This window comes from Schistocerca nitens, chromosome 6, assembly GCF_023898315.1.
Source record: "Schistocerca nitens isolate TAMUIC-IGC-003100 chromosome 6, iqSchNite1.1, whole genome shotgun sequence".
NCBI lineage: Eukaryota > Metazoa > Arthropoda > Insecta > Orthoptera > Acrididae > Schistocerca > Schistocerca nitens.
In genome coordinates, this window is record NC_064619.1 from 415368232 (window position 1) to 415381654 (window position 13423).

General features: G+C 46.7%; 1 protein-coding gene across 1 annotated transcript in view; it reads right to left on the reverse strand.

Annotated features, from left to right (window-relative positions):
• LOC126262968 (acetylcholine receptor subunit beta-like 1) overlaps positions 1 to 13423 on the reverse strand; it is an 845533-nt gene that overhangs the window by 442329 nt on the left and 389781 nt on the right. The gene's annotated exons all lie outside the window — the stretch shown is intronic.

Consider the following 13423-nt stretch of genomic DNA (forward strand, 5'->3'; position numbering starts at 1 on the left):
TTTAAAAATTCCCTCACTTCCAAATGAAAGTGTGCGGTGCTTCATACTGTTGGTAAATGAAGTCGTTCGAATCAGTCTCCAACTGTGGGAAAAGAAAGTTCTCAAGCATATCGAGATATGTGCTTCCTGTAACAGTGTTCTCGGCAAAGAAAAAGGACCACACTTATTTTCCCGCGAAACTGCACAAAACACAACTTCATGAGGTTGTTCGGTACCCCATATTCTCACATTATGACGGTTCACCTTTCCATTTAAATGGAATATTGCCTCGTCACTAAGCACTAAGCGTGGAAGAAAACTGTCATTCTCCTTCTTGCCAAGAACGAAATTACAGAACACACGTTGTTGTTTGTCACCTTCACGAAGAGCTTACAGTAACTGAATTTTGTATGGTTTCATGTGTAAACTTCGACGCAAAACACCAGATACCGGGGGTATGATGAGCTGTTGAGCTGCACGGCGAACGGATTTCTGCGGATGCGTTCGACGTCTGTGTCAGACACTCCGGGACAGCCCGTCGATTTGCCTTTACACAAACAACCTGTTTCTCGGAATTGTTCATGCCATCGTCTAATGTTCTGCGCTGTCGGAGGATCCACACCGTACCTAGTACGAAATTCACGCTGAACAGTTATTACTGAATCCCACTGCGCAAAACGTAGAATTCAAAACGCATTCTGTTGTCCCGACACCATTTTTATTAGAACTAAAGTGGGCACACATTGCTGCTCCCTAGGGGGAACCTTGTAAAACTCGAGAGTTTGCCCTTTCCAATAGGACTTTGTTCACGCACGTATCTCAAATAACATAATAGTTATGATTTTTTAAAAATCGGATGATTCTTTTTAATAAACCCTTTATTTCTGCCTGTAAGCGGCACAGGTGTGAAGAAAAACGATTATGGAGCACAAACTAGATAGGTGAAGAAGATCAGCCGTGTACGGTTTTAGAAGGATCATCTCGGCATCTGCCCTAACTTATTTGGGGAAACCAGGGGAAACTTAAATCTGTCTGAGCGGATGGCGATTTGGACTGCTCTCCTCCGACGTTCGAGTCTGGTGTCTTACGACTGTGCCGTCCTGAGCTCGTTATAAGTCGTAAGAGGTAATCTCACGTAACTACACCAACTTTTAGAAGTATTCCTGCTGAGGTTTCGCGCATCGCTGCCACAGTGAAATGTTATTCTTTCTCCCCTCTCAGTTACTACACTTCACTGTAGCACGTGGAAAACATTTGATCGTTTCATGGTTCAAATTTAGCCGGCAACGGAGCAGAGCTGGTGTTGTAGCGTTCTTGACCATCAGCAACCGTCTGCCAATGTCCTGACTTTAATACTGAAACTATCTACTGCCTCATGGAGTGAACAACCGTATCATTCCATCGTATAGAGGCGTTAAGCTGGTTGCGCTACTACAGAGGAACTGGCTGTCAGTTAGCAAACAGTTTCATTCTTATTTTTCATTTTTACGCCGTCAACTCTACGCTACCCAAGAGAACTTCATTATCTTTCACGTCATACACATTGTTTCTGAGACTCTAATGACAGACGGAAATTAGTTGAGATGTTCGAATCCAGGCACAGAATGCATTTCGAATACTGACTAGGATTCGTGATAGACATTAAGTTTACTGCCGTATTGGTCGGTAATTTGGTTAGTTTACCACGAAACTCTTCACTCACGAAAAAAATTTTTACTGCAGGCGATGAGGTCGGAGGTAATGAAAGCTGGATCCACATTTTATGGTTTGTTTGTAGAGAAAATTTCACTCTCTCACCCCATTTCGTAAAGATGTGCAGGAAGTGATCATTTATTGGAAAAAATCACATTCCGACGGAGGAGCTGAGAAAATGCGAATCAAAATTAGAAACTTCTTAACAAATGCGAAGGTGAGCGCAAAAGTATGCTTCAAGATCATTGGTGAAAAACGAAGAGAAAACAACTTTTTTTTTCCAAAACCTGAGGACGTAACTCATGGTAACAATCCTAAGTCTATTATTATTGAAGAATCCAGGTAGATTTTGATTCATCAACGTCTGAAAGGAGGGCCAAGGCTGAAGCATGGAATCGATCTCATCTGGGAACAAGTGTTTGAGTGAACAGAGATAGCTGTGAAAAGCTGAGAGTGAAGGGAATATGAAATTTATTAGTTAAAAACTTTATATTTCTGTGTAGCTATAATTTTTACACATTAATGAATTAAAAATAAAATAAAAGAAAAAAATTACTCGTCCAGTGCTGGTAATTTAGGCATAATTCTGGTTTTTAAACTGCTTTGGAAATGGGGAGGCAAAAGTCGTTTATTACAATTTCTCTGAATGTTATTTTCAGTCTTACGTTAAATCATAAGCCTTTAGATAAAAGCATCAAATATGGACACTTCTAGACGTAAAGAGGAGTTTTCCTGCGTATGTTCTGAAAAGTAGAGTTTTTGGGGAAAACCTTTCTCGCTGCTATTTATGAGCCATTGTTATTGGATATGTAGCGATAAAAGCAGAAAAAGAGAGGGAGAATGTTTATCAAAATTTTATTACCGTGCCGCAGTGGTTGTAAGGACACTATATTAGTCGACCACAGAATTATTGGACTCGGCTGAGAGCCTTTTGGTCGGCTTATCATGAGTTTTATCGTGATATTTCACAAAGACACGATGAACCACTTGACTGTAGATGCACGATTGTCTTGAAAACACTGACAGTACGATGCACTTTGCTTAGTCACCACTGTACGTGTTTACTGTAACATCTGCGCGTGTTTCTGATAGCGGCCATGAGAGGCCAAGTGCAATGATGTCGTGGTCGAGTAGTACCGTGGCAGTCAGTCGCGCACGTAAGCAAATGAAAGCTTAGACTGCCTGAGGAGCGAGGAGCGGTGGAGAAAAGCCACGAAGCTGGAAGCCTATAGCCACCATCTCCATTGAAATTTCTTTCGCGTTAGATATATCGACCAGTTGATGTCCCTCTAGGATTATTGTTCACAGCCTGGGCTTGGAGACGCGCAAGGTCATTAACGCAGACCAAGACTATTTTCGGTGATAAGGCTGAGTAAGCAAGAGCTTCGGGTGGGAGCCCAGCGCGTTTCTGGTCCGGCTGTAACAGAGAAGCGGAAACGGAGTCTGGATGTTATTGGGGGGTCGCGGAGATTCCGCTGCTCCGGCAAAAACTCAATTTCCTGGTGGTGGGCAAGCGCTCGACTTCCGATTACGCACCGCTCTATCTGATCAAGGAGCGCTCTGCAGTAGACCACTGGCTGACAGTCCCCTCGCGTCTCGTGGGCAGCGGCGGTTGCGCCCCACTGGGGGCGCAGGGCAAACGGTAGCTGGGTCGTCGCGCGGCACTGCCTGAGAGTCGCTGAAATTAGTGCCTCACCTGTGCTCCACTACTTCTAGGAAAAGCGTCTCTGATTCGGGCAATTTTATCATCTACCTGCAGAAGATATTTGAGATGCATCTAGAAAACGAAGAATATCAGGATAAAACTGCCCAATTATTCGAACGCAATAGAAGATTTCAGTTTGCCAGCTGTATAATGGCGCAATCACAGGCTCGTGTTAGACGGGCGTTCAATAGGTACTGAAACCATTCTTTCCTAAAAGCAGGCTGATTTTATTCATGATTGCAATACACCATGTAATTCCCCACTTTTATGCTACAAAACTCCATTTCTCAAAGTAATCTGCTTTAATGCGATGGCCTTACGCCATCTGTTTCGGACGCCCTGTATGACCGCATGGTACCACTCCACTGGTCGACATCGGAGCCAATGTCTCTCTGTATCAATAACCTCCCCATCGTCCGGCCCCGGTAGCTGAGTGGTACGGTAGCTCAGCGCGTTCGGTCAGAGGGCTAGCTGCCCTCTGTAATAAAAAAATCTGAGTTAATGGATCAACAACGAACTGAAACGGGTGTCTTTCAGCGTCCGCCCACAGCAGATTCAACGAACAAAAACGAACAAAATGAATTAAAAAAAAAAGTGGTCAGCGTGACGGAATGTCAATCCTACGGTCCCGGGTTCGATTCCCGGCTGGGTCGGAGATTTTCTCCGCTCAGGGACTGGGTGTTGTGTTGTCCTAATCATCATCATTTTATCCCCATCGACGCGCAGGTCGCCTAAGTGGCGTCAACTCGAAAGACCTGCACCAGGCGAACGGTCTACCCGACGGGAGGCCCTAGCCACACGACATTTCATTTACCTCCCCATCGTCTGCGTACTGCTTGCTGCGGAGTGCATCTCTCATTGGGGCATTCGGATGGAAGTCGGCAGATGCGAGATCCGGGCTCCTAGGGTGGATGAGGAATAACAGTCCAACGAGGTTAGTGAGCTCCCCTCGGGTGCCCAAGCTTGTGTGCGGTCTTGCGCTGTCGTGGAGAAGGAGAAGCTTGTTTGTATTTTTTGTCGTGACGAACACACTGAAATCATATTCTTCAATTCCCTAAGGATAGCACAACAAACTTCAGAGTTGATCGTTTGCAGCATGGCAGTCTGCCTTCGGCGGTGCTACGGCACGGACGTCTGTTTACGTCCCTGCCGGAGAAGTTCGCGCTCGCGCAGTTGTTTACCTCTTCGGCGTACTCGTGCGTTTAGAAGACTCGATATAGAATGGCACATGCATACCGAAAGTCGACTCTCAATATTAGTTTTTCGAATGAATATGCGAGACCGAAAGCCTACGAAATAGAAAGGTTCCTACGAGACGAAGTTAAACTTGACTACAACGAACTTATCGGAATTCACCTCTCCATAGTGAGCAGTGTTGTTTACGTCAAGCTGATTAACGATGCAGTATGTGACAGAATCATCCGAGATACTAAACATGGACTCAAATTTCGTCACTCTGATGGACATGTTGGAGAAGTAACTATTGATCATGCAGGACTGGGCTTACGAAACATACGTATTTTCGAACTTCCCTTCGAGGTTCCGTCTGACTTGGTCGTTGACGCCTTACGCCCATATGGAAGAGTGCTTAGCCACGTTGAGGAAAAATGGTCCAACTTCACGACTTACCCCGTTCTCAATGGGGTGCGTCAAATCAGAATAGAACTGACACAACATGTACCCTCATACTTGTTCATCGGCGGATGCAGAGCTATAGTCATATACGATGGACAACCCAAAACATGCTCAGGCTGCGGGAAAGAGGGCCACGTCCGTTCCGAATGTATGCAGCGGCGGATAGTGCAAGTTCCAAACGGCGAACCCGTACCTCCGTCCACGTTGACGCCGCTGCCACTAACGTATGCGGACGCATTTCGAACGGATCCCATCCCGAAGAATGACCAGCTACAGAATCCTGACAGTTTACGGCAACCGACTGCGGCAGAGACCGCCTCCAGTGACGAAACGACGCACACCTCTGCCGCTCCGGCGCCGACGACGCACTTAACCGGGCGGGAAGGATCTGTAGGAGAAATGGAAATTGATCCTGCTGTTGTGCCGACAGCTGCTTTCGTCCCTGAGCACCGGGAGTCACTTCCGCACTCGGATACGGAGGCGCACACGCGCAAACAACGATCGCCGAAGCGCCACAAGAAACGACGGCTAGCGCCATCGGATACCTGCTTACTGCAGTCCACGTCAGACGGACTTGGGTGTGACGTCGATACAGTGCTTCCGGACGCGCAACGGGAGGTTCTACCTCCCACACAGCAGTACGACGCGAATCATGCTACACAGGGGTTGAATGCAGACACACCGGACGGAAAGCCGACGGAAGGAGACCCTCCACCCATCGCAGCAACGCCACCGCCTTCGGTCAGTCTGGCCGGAGACACACGACGGGAGCTGGACCTCCAGCACAGGAACTGGGCCGACGAATCCGATACTGACCCCCACACCGACGACGCACCCGCCATGGCGAGTACTGCGTCCACCGGATGTTAACCGCGCAGAAGATGCAGACTGACGCACAGACAGCATGTCACCGGGCAGAAGCACACAAATTAACATAAGCGTTCATGTGCGCTTTACGCACTGCGGAACAGCTGCAGGCATATCGAACAGCCTCTATTAATATTAATACGATCAGAACGCCTGTCAAATTGCAATTATTACGAGACATGTTGCATGCGTCAGACGTCGACATCGTTCTGCTGCAGGAAGTATGTGTTGAGAGCTTCCCCGACCTCTATGAGTACGATACGTACATTACACCTACTACCGACGGCGGCAGCGGAACAGCGATACTTCTACGTAGCGGCATAGTAGCCGAGGACGTGGTGTACCTGCCGTCAGCGCGAGGACTGGCGCTCACGGTGCTGGGAGTACGGGTCGTTAACATTTACGCACCGTCGGGGTCAGACAGACGGCGCGACCGATCCCGATTTTACGCAGAGGAGATTGCAACACTATTCTTAGTTCGATATGAACATGTATTATTTGGAGGCGACTTCAACTGCGTGCTCGCACCAAAAGATCAACACCCACGTTATACTTCGTGCCCGGAGCTGCGGCAACTCATACAGGACATGAATCTCGTAGATACATGGGAGAAGATACATGGCCACAGACGTGGATACACCTACGTCACGAGTCACTCTGCAAGTCGTCTCGATCGCATTTACGTAACACGTCGTCTCGAACCTGCGATCCTCGATGCGGAATTGTGGCCTGTCGCCTTTTCAGATCACATAGCATATATATGCACGGTCTCCCTGAGTCGTCAACAAGTGTGGAGGAGTCGCAGTGTTTGGAAAGTGACTACAGCACACCCTAGGGAACCTGAGTGCTGACGCTTAGTCGAAGACACTTGGCATGTATGTGAACGACGCCTCCCGACATATCCGACGACGTTGCAGTGGTGGCTGGAATGCGTTAAGCCTGCATTGCGCCGAGCGTTAATTGCATACGGAAGAGAGCAGATGATGTGGAGGCGATACACGATGGAATTTTATTTCACGATGCTCCGCGAACTTTCTGTACAAGCACCTTCACAGGAGCGTCGTGCCGGTATAAAACGAGCACAGGCCCAAATAATTTCCATAACGCGCCGCCGACTGGAGGGTGTCGCAATCCGTGCAAGGACCTTTGAACGAGTTCGTGGAGAATCCCCGTCGATGTATCACGTTATCAGAGAAAAACAACGTAGCCGCAGAACCTTAATACAGACGGTCGTACTGCCAGATGGTCGCCGCATGACAACGCAAAAAGACATTGCCAACGCTTTCGTGGAACACTACGGTCATCTCTATGAAGAAGCGGAACACGATCAGGCAGCCTTTCATGAGGTCCGACGAACGCTCTCCGCGTGTCTCGACGAGTCGGCCAACCTGGAGTTAACAGGTGAAATCACAGTTGACGACGTAATGGAAGCGATTCATAAGGGAGCGTCGCACAAATCGCCGGGGCCCGACGGGTTTCCGTTAGAGTTCTATCGTACATTTCAAGATCTCATGATTCCACGATGGACTGCCATGTACTGCGAATTGATGTCTCCCAACGTGCCTCTTCCACCCTCCTTCGTCGAAGGAATGATCATCCCCATCCACAAACCATCTGGCGGCACAGGGATACAGGCGTACCGGCCACTGACCCTTCTTAATTGCGACTACAAAATCTACGCCAGGGTACTTGCAGCACGCTTTAAACGCGTGATACGCCAAGTGATTTCACTCGACCAAACCCAGCTAGGAGGAGCTAGCAATATACAAACGGCGCTCAGCGACTACCGCGATGTTATCGCACTGGCTGCAACATGTCGTCTCCGGGGTGTATTGGTATCGATAGACTTCGATCGCGCATTTGACAGGCTGAGTCATGCTTATCTCACGGACGTGATGACGAAAATGAAGTTTCCGGAAAGTTTTGTCACCGTCGTCATGAGACTACTCCACGGAGCCGCATCGAAAGTGCTCGTCAATGGACGCTTGGTGGGGCCCATCACCATCTCACGATCGGTCAGACAAGGGTGCCCGCTGTCAACGATATTGTATGCCATCGCTGTCGAGCCGCTACTTTGCGGGCTCCGGAATCGACTCCAAGGAATGACGATAAGGCACAACAAGTTTATATGCCGAACATACGCAGATGACCTAGTGTTTTTAGCACGGTCAGGCGACGAGGCAAGAGCGGCCTTGCATTGGATTAATTTGTATTGTATGGCTACGGGAAGTCGCCTGAACATGGCAAAGTCGGGAGCGATGAACATCGGGAGAGGACTCCCGACAGGAAGTGTAGCACCATTACAGCCGATCAACAAGATGAAATGCCTAGGAATTATCTTCACTACAGACGTTCGACGCACGGCGGGACTGAGTTACAGACATCTTCTGCAAACAATTCGTGCGAGTGTCCGAAGTCACAGGTTGAGGGCACTGGATATGATACAACGGGTCACCTTTGCCAACACTTATCTAGCCTCTCGCATCCCCCACCTGGCACAAGTTCTTCCTATGCCGGTGGTGCTGGCCCGCCGAATCCTGGCGGCACTAGGATATTTTGTGAGCACAGGTCTGCTTTTTAAGGTAGGATACGAAACCCTCACCCTTCCTCGTAGTCGTGGAGGTCTTGGACTAGTCCACGTACGCGACCGAGCAGTGGCTATTTATGTAACCACAATGATAAAGATGTGGACACGACACCAGACAAGTCTGACGGGCAGCTTGATAGACGAACTCGCTCCACCTTCTCGTTCGGCTCTGGTAGCGGTGGCTCACATCTCACCATCGCTTGCCCATATGCGAACCTTCTTTGTGGAACACAGTTATGTACATATGGAACTACCGACTACCAGGACGGCAACGGCACGTGATATATATCACATCTTGACTCGACGACGACCGAATAATGCCGTAGAGCGCCGCCAACCAACAGTTACGTGGTCAGTGGTATGGCGTACAGTGCACCACCCACACCTTGATACGGGAACGCGCGCACTGTGGTATCAGTTGGTAAATGGGAAATACGTGACTCGTTCCAGGTTGCATACAATTCATATGGCGGACGAGCCACTGTGTCCGCAGTGCAATGTTATAGACACTGAGGAGCATCGCCTGATATGCGGTCCTTCGGCGGACGTATGGTGTTTGGTCAAAAAAGTGATCGCCTTCCTCCTTCGGGTGGGGCCGCAAACAATAGAACCACGCACACTACTTCTCCCAGATAGGACATATTATCCCCGAACGAAGACAAACGCAGTGACTTGGATTCGAGGCTTGACTGTGCGTTATCTTTTCCGAGACGGTAGTAAGAATGTGCTTGACTTTTGGGCCTTACTACAGGAACATCACTCAAAGCTTATGAGACATCCGAGATATCGAACATATTACGCAAATTTTTTAGGGAGTGCCTTGCTTGATCCCCCACCCAGTTGGGGTGTCCCGGGTAGGAGAATGTAATTATTGTCTATAAGTATCAGAACAAGAAAGGACCAGGACAGTGGAGAGGATCCACAAACACACGTGAAGACGTACCCGACACCAACGCGAGGTATGACGGGATTAGCGAGGTACGCGCCTAAAAGAGGAACGTAGAACGTTATTGTTTTGTACTGACAGAAGCAGGATATTTTATTTTATTTTTTTTCACTATTATGTAAAAAAAAGTCCACTTATTCACGTTTCCCAGAAAAATTTTATTTTATAAAGTCATCGTCTTATATATTTAAAGTAACAAATGCTCGAAGCAGTTTATGTTTGTTATTGTTACACCGAATGTAAAAAAAAAAAAAAAAAAAGAAGTGGTGGTAGAGCACTTGCCCGCAAAAAAAAAAAAGCGGTTATAGGCGCCTTCAGTGTGGAACAGCGCGACCACTACGAAAAAAAAAAAGTTGGTAGAGCACTTGCCCGCGAAAAAAAAAAAAAGTGGTCAGCGTGACGGAATGTCAATCCTACGGTCCCGGGTTCGATTCCCGGCTGGGTCGGAGATTTTCTCCGCTCAGGGACTGGGTGTTGTGTTGTCCTAATCATCATCATTTTATCCCCATCGACGCGCAGGTCGCCTAAGTGGCGTCAACTCGAAACACCTGCACCAGGCGAACGGTCTACCCGACGGGAGGCCCTAGCCACACGACATTTCATTTACCTCCCCATCGTCTGCGTACTGCTTGCTGCGGAGTGCATCTCTCATTGGGGCATTCGGATGGAAGTCGGCAGATGCGAGATCCGGGCTCCTAGGGTGGATGAGGAATAACAGTCCAACGAGGTTAGTGAGCTCCCCTCGGGTGCCCAAGCTTGTGTGCGGTCTTGCGCTGTCGTGGAGAAGGAGAAGCTTGTTTGTGAACACACTGAAATCATATTCTTCAATTCCCTAAGGATAGCACAACAAACTTCAGAGTTGATCGTTTGCAGCATGAAGTAGGACATTTTTACTGGTTGAGGGAGCGGTTTTCAACATTTTTTTCAGATTAGGTGTGGTATGGCGTCACTCCATCGATTGCCGTTTTTTAAACGATTTCAGCTTGCTTTCAATTGTTAGAAGTTTATTTTGAATTTGCAATTTCGGCAGTAAGTCATTTTCAAGCAAACGATTTTGACATACAGACAGAGGTCTATATTTCAAATATATATCAAAATCTTATGCTTGAAAATGACTTAAGGAAAGGTTTACTATCTTTTGTTTCAAAAAATCGATTTTTTTTAAACTGCATTTTTGGATCCATGAAAGTGTTTAGAATCCACCCCTGAAACGGTTTTTCCGAATACGGAAAGGAACTGTTTGTTAATCGTGGTTGGACAAGAAAAATGCGCCTGCATGAAATCGGTCTTTTCCACGCACCAGTTTTTTTCTTTAGGAGGACGAGTTATTGAACCGGTGCTTGGGAGGAAACACACAAAATTCAAATGAAAGTTTGAACGCGCGTGTTTGGAAGTTAGCCCCCTAAGCATTTGCATTCTGGTGCGAAGACTGTGGAGACTGCGACTTCCATGGCAGTGAGCAGCTTCAACAAAGGGTATTCAGCAATTCTGAAGACCATGACAACGATGGACGTCACCCTGGGACAATATTCGACGCAGTTCGCCAAGCATTCGGACGACCACCGGATTCAAGCGGCCGTAAACAGCTTGTCACCGGCCGTACGAGCGGCTCTGGAGCAGCGCAGGATGGCCTAGACCAAGCAGAACGCCCTCTTTGAGGAAGAGGAAGGACTAGAAGGACTAGTTTATGGACCCGGAATAGCAGATTGAAGGTAAGTTGCATAATATTGCATTTATATGTAGTCAACGCTTCAAACGCGTTTTTCTCGAAATGCTTTTTTTTTTTTTTATCGCGCCGTTTGGTAACTTTGAGCAAGCAGTAAAAGAAACAAAGGAAAAATTCGGAGTAGGTATTGAAATCCACGGAGAAGAAATAAAAACTTTGAGCTTCGCCGATGACATTGTAATTCTGTCAGAGACAGCAAAGGACTTGGAAGAGCAGTTGAACGGAATGGACAGTGTCTTGAAAGGAGGATATAAGATGATCATCAACAAAAGCAAAACAAGGATAATGGAATGTAGTCGAATTAAGTCGGGTGATGCTGAGGGAGTTAGATTAGGAAATGAGACACTTAAAGTAGTAAAGGAGTTTTGCTATTTGGGGAGCAAAATAACTGCTGATGGTCGAAGTAGACAGGATATAAAATGTAGACTGGCAATGGCAAGCAAAGCGTTTCTAAAGAAGAGAAATTTGTTAACATCGAGTATAAATTTAAATGTCAGAAAGTCGTTCCTGAAACTATTTGTATGGAGTGTAGCCATGTATGGAAGTGAAACGTGGACGATAAATAGGTTAGACAAAAAGAGAATAGAAGCTTTCGAAATGTGGTGCTACAGAAGAATGCTGAAGATAAGGTGGGTAGATGACATAACTAATGAGGAGGTATTGAATAGAATTGGGGAGAAGAGGAGTTTGTGGCACAACTTGAATAGAAGAAGGGATCGGTTGGTAGGACATGTTCTGAGGCATCAAGGGATCACCAATTTAGTATTGGAGGGCAGCGTGGAGGGTAAAAATCGTCGAGGGAGACCAAGAGATGAGTACACTAAGCAGATTCAGAAGGATGTAGGCTGCAGTAGGTACTGGGAGCTGAAGAAGCTTGCACAGGATAGAGTAGCATGAAGAGCTGCATCAAACCAGTCTCAGGACTGAAGACCACAACAACAACAACAACAACAACAACATGGTAACTTCAAATCTACTGAACCGATTGACATGATTCTTTGTTTCCGATGAAGCTAACTAAATTGTTTAGGAGTTGTAGCACTTTTATTCCGATCCATCACCTATAAATATTTTTACTTGGCCGACAAAGTCGAAAAATCGATGAAAAAACCTAATTTTTTCAAATGGCCGCCATTTTGTTTCCTATGGTCCAAATAACTTAAGCGAGGTACAACTCTTAAAGAATCTTATATACTTCGCTAATGTCAACTCAATTTTGATTTCAGACGAGCCGGCTGACCTGTGACATACCGCGCGTGGAGGTCTACATCCAAATTTTGTTTCGTTCCGACGGAATTTCCGCCTTTGCTCTTCGACATTTCCGATCGAAAATATTTCAGTTTGTAGAGGAAATATCAGTAAACATTTTGACCAAATTTGACACTGATATCTATAACACATCTCGAGAAAAAAATTCTCAAAGAACATGCTTTTTCGGGCCAAAGATAGTAAACCTCCCCTTACGCCGAAATTGCAGTGGCAAAAGAAACTTCTAACACCTGATAGCAAGATGAAATGCTTTAAAAAAGTATTGAGGCTGTGGAGTCATACCACAAGAAAATAATTGATTGCCGTTTTGTTTACGGTTCGAAGTGATGAATCCCTGTTCGATGTTCGACAAAAACTGTCACGATCAGCCTCGTAACACGCAAGCGACTCCGAACAGACGGTCTTTCGTTGCTCTTTGTAGTCTGTTAGGCGGCGAGGAACCCAACGGGCACACACCTTTGAACACCCCAACTGTTGGACGAGTGTGTTTGATTGTCATCCCTCGATCACCTCGAACGAGAGTTTCCGCACGTTCCAACATTCCAGGAGTCACAACTTCGTCCGACAGGCAGGCATGTGGGTGATGGGAAATGTTTGTACTGCCTTGTTGCTATGATGACAAACGCCTTGCCCAAACACTCACGGCGATTTGATCACTGCCACGTTTCCATTGGTATTCTGGAAGCGCCTATGAATATCTCTGATGCTCTGGTTTTCCGCCAAAAGAAATTCAGTGTCAGCTTTCTGATTAGAACGCACCTCCGCTACAGACGCCATTTTGAAGGCTATGAGTAGCGCTACCATCCATCGGAAGTTCATGAAGCTATTGGGGCTGAAACGAGAATATTCCACGATGTCTCACAGCAAATTCCACATTTTTTAAAGCGAAATCGGCAGAGAAAAAAATGTGTTGCATTACTTGTTGAATATCCATCGTATCGTCTTAATTAAACCGAGCAGTTAGTGAAAGACGTAAAATAAAAAGATTTAAAATAAAAAAAGATGTAAATAAAAAAG